The sequence below is a fragment of the Coccinella septempunctata genome, chromosome 5 (genome assembly GCF_907165205.1).
Source record: "Coccinella septempunctata chromosome 5, icCocSept1.1, whole genome shotgun sequence".
NCBI classification, from domain to species: Eukaryota; Metazoa; Arthropoda; class Insecta; order Coleoptera; family Coccinellidae; genus Coccinella; species Coccinella septempunctata.
The window spans coordinates 35,245,066-35,251,065 of NC_058193.1; positions in this window are offsets into that span (position 1 = coordinate 35,245,066).

Here is a 6,000-nt window from a genome sequence, read left to right on the forward strand (position 1 = left end):
CCGATGACATAGTGGTGACTGTGAGAGGCAAGCTTTTTTTTTTTCTTGGTGTAGCAGGAGGAAAATCTGCAAAACAGACGAATACATCCTCTCCTGAGGGGGAACAGTGTGGGGATTCTCACTCTCTGAGCTCGAGACCCACTAAAAACCCTTAACTGCTTCTTCATAGGTTCCGGGCATTTTGCCTATTAACCAGTTGACTCTTATGGTTTCTGGACTCTCACACGATCATAGTCGTGTTGATAGTTGTATGCTGCCTATAGCTTTTATAGGCTAAGCTCTTCTTTCGTTACATTTAAATCCTGAACTGATCTCTCGGTCTTCGGAGGTAGGTTTTTGACCTTCAAGCTTCTTCCGTTGGATCGTAGTCGACTAATCTTCGTAGTTCCTCATTTGGATGTTGTTTGGTTTTGTCGAATATCCTTTCCGCCTTTCTCTTCATAAATTCAGTAACTGGTTCCTATTCCACGATTTGTTTGTTCCTAACAAACTAGGGTACGTACGTACCCTAGTATCATCGCCATTCTAAGGAGTTTATTTTCAGTGGCCTGTATTCTCTTGATGTGGGTCTTGGCTGCGAAGCCCCATGCCACCGATCCATATGTTAGTTGTGGTCGCGCAATAGTTTTAATCATCGTCAACTTGATGTTCTTATTCATATGACTTCTTCTGCCTATGAGTGGATAAAGTTTACTCATTGCGGCTTTCGTTTTATCGACAGCACATTGGATGTGGTTTTTCCATGTGAGTCCTTTGTCAAGCGTCACTCCTAGGTATGTTGCTTCATTTTTCCATTCAACCTCTTCTCCATCAACTTCAAGGTTTTCTTCCATCCACAATCTTCTCTTTTGCAGTGATATTGCATGAGTCTTTCTTCCATTGATTTGGATTTTCCATTTGATGCACCATTTGAGTATTTCATCTATGCATGGCTTCCTGAAGTCTCCGTTGTATGATCTCTGGGCGTCGATGTCTGAACGCTATTTCTGTGTCATCTGCATACAAGGTGAGCATATTTCTAGCATTCTTCGGGATATCATAAACGTATATTACGTAAAGCAGAGGTCCAAGTACCGATCCTTGAGGCACACCCGCTTCCAATTGTCTGGTTTAAGAGGTTGCTCCATCTATCTTCACATAAAAGTTTCTATTCCTCAAATAGTTCCTTATAATCTTGCATAGCTTGGTCGAATATCCTGCTTTTTTCATCTTGTAGATTAGGCCTTCGTGTCATACTCTATCAAAAGCTCTCTCGATATCCATCAGAACTAATCCTGTGGCCTGTTTGGTCTGCATTTCTTCGGTGACGTATTCTATGAGCCGTAGTATTTGGAGTTCAGTCGAATGTTCTCGTCGAAATCCAAATTGTTCGGGTGGAATTATCTTCAACATTTCTGTTTCCTCATTCAGCCTTTTGGCGATAACCCTCTCGACGATTTTTCCTAGTGCTGATAGTAGGCTGATTGGTCTATAATTTTGAGGAAATTTCCGTTCCTTTCCAGGCTTATTGAAAACTATCATTTCTGCAGTTTTCCATCTCTTTGGGTAGAATTCGGTCCTCATCACTCCATTTTTTATATTCGTCAAGGCTGCTATTCCTTTTCTAGGCAATTTCTTCAACATATAATTCGTTATCCTATCTTCTCCCGGTGCTTTCCGGTTTTTCAGTTTCATTATGATCTCTCTGATTTCTGTTGGTGAAGCCGGTTTTGGAATGATTTCGGTATCCGGTGGTTCCATCATCAGTTATTCTTCTTCTAGATCTTCATTGTCATCATAATTTCTGTAGTTTATTCTGGCTTCTCTCTCAATTGAGTCGGCAAGTGCCTCGGCTTTTTCAAGTCTCGTATATACCATTCCGTTTGCTCCTTGCAGTGGAGGTATAACTGTCCGTTCTCGTCGTAAGCGTTTTTGCATTTTCCAAGCCGAGTGATCTTTTGTGTTCAGTTCACTTAATCTCTGGTGCCATCTTTTATTACGCAGTTCTGTTAAAGCATTTTTCAATATCTGACTATGCTTTTTCAGTTTCTTCTTGTCTTCTTCTCTTTTTGTTGTTCTGTAGAGTCTTCTGTTCTTTTTTATAAGTTCCTTTATATCCCTTGGCGTATCTCCATGTGAATGTTTCGGAATTGGTTTCCTTATTCTCTTGGTGCTTTCTTCATAGGCTTCTTTTATTTGATTTTCCAATTTTTCAACTGCTTCATCTAATTCATCTCGGGTGTTTATTCGGGGAATTTCCGTGATTTTCTCCTGAAGTAAATTCTTATATTTCTCCCAGTCTGTGCGATCCTTGGTTTGTGTCTCTTCTTCGTTTCTTGGGCCATGTCCCACTATGAATTCTATGGGAATGGGGTCTGAAGTTCCGTCTTCTATTGTATCAATGCTGATTTCTTCAGTGATGTCTTTCATTACGACAATGTCCAGTACATCGGGTAGTCCATTTACTCTTGGTATGTAGGTCGGTATATCAGGTCCTATCACAACTGCATTAAGTTTTTCAGCATAAATCTTTAGTCTTCTCCCGTTGGTATTTTCCACCCTATTGTTCCATTCCTGCTGCAGAAACAGCAAAGGCTGGCCTGTGTTGGTGCTAGGGGAGCTATCCATACATCTCCTACAGCAGCGCTTGAGGCCACACTTGATCTGCCTTCCCTACACTTACATGTGAGGAAATGTAGTGTAACGGGGTTTTCCTCGGCTGACTCGAGCGCCAGCTTTTCTTTAAGGGAGAATAGCAAACCTACCCTGGCAGCTACTAGCCGGAGACAGGGTTCCCTGGTGTCTAGGGTGTTAGCGACGCACAATGATGGGCAGAATCAACGTATACCTACAACTTTTATTTGTCGATTCGTAAAAGGGGAACACAAATAACACTATTACAGAATTCAGTGACTCGAAATCAGTGAAATTTACAGGGCAAAACGGACGGAATAACACTGGATCCGATCTCAAACGTTATACGGGGGTTAACGGACTTGTTCGCCAGCCAGAACCTGAGACGTACACTTGACGGACAGATATTGGACTTCAGCCAGGTTAGGGGATGAAAGACAGCACAGAAATACGACGGCTCACCCTTAGGCTCGTTCGGCACTCCCCGGATATCCACACCAGCAGAATGCCTCCCTAACCGTAGAGGTGAACACAGGAACGGGGTAAAAAGGACGGGAACTGAGGAAAGGGTGCGCCACCCCAAAGTGTCCTCGGTACCCCCCGGGTATCCACACCAGCAGGGTATTTTAACGACAGTAGGGGTGGAACTAGATAAGACGGGAAATTTCGGGAAAGGGTGAGCCACCCCAAAGTGCCTTCGCCTACCCCCCGGGTATCCACACCAGCAGGGTACGTTAATGACAATAGGGGTGGAACTCAGACTCGGGTATAAGAGGGATGTCGACGGAAAACTGAAGTTTCAATAAAAAAAAAACTAACGGAGTGTCGTCTTACCTCTGGGCTATATTCGGCCACTTACACTCACAACTCTCGAATTCACCCGAATGGTACACGGTAATTACTGAGAGAAAACAAAACTAAAAATTTATATTCTGAACGGCAAAAAATGAACCCAAAACTCAAAAGAAATCTTATGCTAAAACTCAACGGCGTAAGGTAAGAGTGAAAATCGGAAGTCAAGCGAAAGTCGTAAGTTATAACAACCAGGAAAATAAATCGTAAGTGAAGTGGCCTGCGGGGGAACATCTGATTTTATACCCACAGGGGGGGTGCGGAAATCAGATGTGCCCGACAGTCGAAATTCGGTAAATTTGCGTCGATGAAAACGTCTTAATTTCGACTTATCTGTGCTAGCGAACAAAAAAACCTCGGTTATCTTCCAATTCAGGATGTTTTATACGGTGCGACATCGTTTTTAGGAAATAAAAACGGAATAAAAACGGTACGGTATGTTTACAATTCCAAACGATGTCGGAATCCTGAATTGGAAATTCGAAAAGATATTTTTCGGAAATTAATTCGAAACAAAATTATTTAAAAATGAAAACTAAAATAATTATTCTAAAATGAGGGAATAGGTTTGAAAACCCATTTTCTCATTACAGTAGCCTTCTAGAAGCAATAAGAACATCTCTTAACGGGAATCTCCTACACGAAAACTGGGTTGGACATATGAGGATATTGAATCCACTGGACTCAAACCTCTTGGAAAAACCATCGGATGTTTATACCAATCATTTTCGATTTCGAAACGCCCTTTGAAACGATTAAAGCTGACCGTCCTAGTGCAATATAACTTTTCTAAATCGTTTGGACAAAAAGTCATCCACGTGGTTTACTGATGGATCAAAAATAGGCATTGGCATTGGCGAATATGGACCTAAATTGAGGATCTCCAAAGCCCTGGGAGGTGAACCCTCTATTTTGAAGACCTAGACACTGGCTGTTTACGTATGCGCTCAGGAGTGTCTTAAAATGAACTTCAAAGGTGCGCATATCTATATCACCAAGGACAGCCAGGCCACGCCGAGGTCCCTGGAATCACACTGCCAGAGATCTCTGTTGACATGGGAGTGCCGTAATACCATAAAGCAACTGGCCAGAGACAACAAAGTGACTCTACTATATATGGGTACCCAGGGCACTATATAGTGTTGTTGAAGGAAACGAGAAAGCCGATGAACTTGCAAAAAGAGCATCCTGCTGGACCTTAGCCTTTCTGTGGGCTCGGAAAGTACCAATACAAATGGGATCCAACAATGGGAGTTGAACAACAGACTAACCCTCTGGAGAAACACTCCTGGACTTACTCAGTCAAAGAAATTCATGATGATTTCATCGACCTACACCAGAAAACTGCTAAACTTGTCACGAGCTGAGCCTCGGGTGATGGTGGGACTGCTGACAGGGCACTGTCGGTACAAATATCATTTGCACCGTATGGGTGAGTCAGGAGATGAGATTTGTAGTCTCTGTCGATCAGAAGCAGAAACAGCTGAATACATTATTTGCAAGTGTCCAGAGCTGGCATATTTTTCTCTTAAAATTGTACAAGGAATCTCTTCTTTTCATTTCATTATATAATATTGTTTTTTCTCAGTTTTTTCATAAATGAAATCGAAATCGTTGTGGGCTCTGGAGGGGTAATTACCCTCTTTATCCCCCCTCCCGTAGGATCGCCCTTACTGAATATTTTAAACCGAGCCGATTCGGCAAAATCGGCCTGTATTTTATACAATGCTAACACCTAAAACCAACGGGGGGCCTGTAATTTCTTTATGTACCAAGGCCCGCCGAAGCTTTGACGCACCTGGTCCAAGCCATTGTAAAAATTGAAACTTACAGTCATCATACAATTTATTTGTTTGTATCTGATAATTATTTGTTAATTAATACTATAACGTTGATAAAAAATGATCACTGAATCGTATCAAATTTTTTGCCATGTTGAAGTGTCGGTGGAGGGTATGGGAAATTTGAAATGGCGAGCGCCGAAGGCGCGTGGCCGGGTAGAGCGGTAAATGGAACGCAAGAGTAAGAATCGAGCTTTCCGAAAATGCCTAGATCGTATTTTTACCCCGTCTAGAAGTGTCCGAAAATTGCGTGAGAAAATCGCGAAATTCACGATTTTCGCGAAAAGGTACCAATTTGATTTGATTAGCTTGAGAGATCCGCGTTAGCTCGAGAGCCGGGATGGGTATCGAACTAAGCTCGAAGAACCCGAAATTAAAATAGGCCTGTTTTTTTTCCCGGAGCCCGAACGATATTACCTAAAAAAGCGTAAGAGTTTTGAAAATTTTTGACGTCTATTAAAAATCGAGTGACATTCCACAAAATTAATTTATTTTCTATTGATTATCAGAGAAAATTAAGTACACTTTGACAATCGATGTCAGAGTGTGATTTAAAGGTTAACGTCAGTTTTGACGGCTTGGCAGCGATCACAGAACGAGGTGCCTTAAATCGATCGGGCTTTTAAAAAACGTTTTTGGCCTAGATATTTATAAAAGGGGAATCGAGCGAGGGCCGAAGGCCCGAGCTACGAAC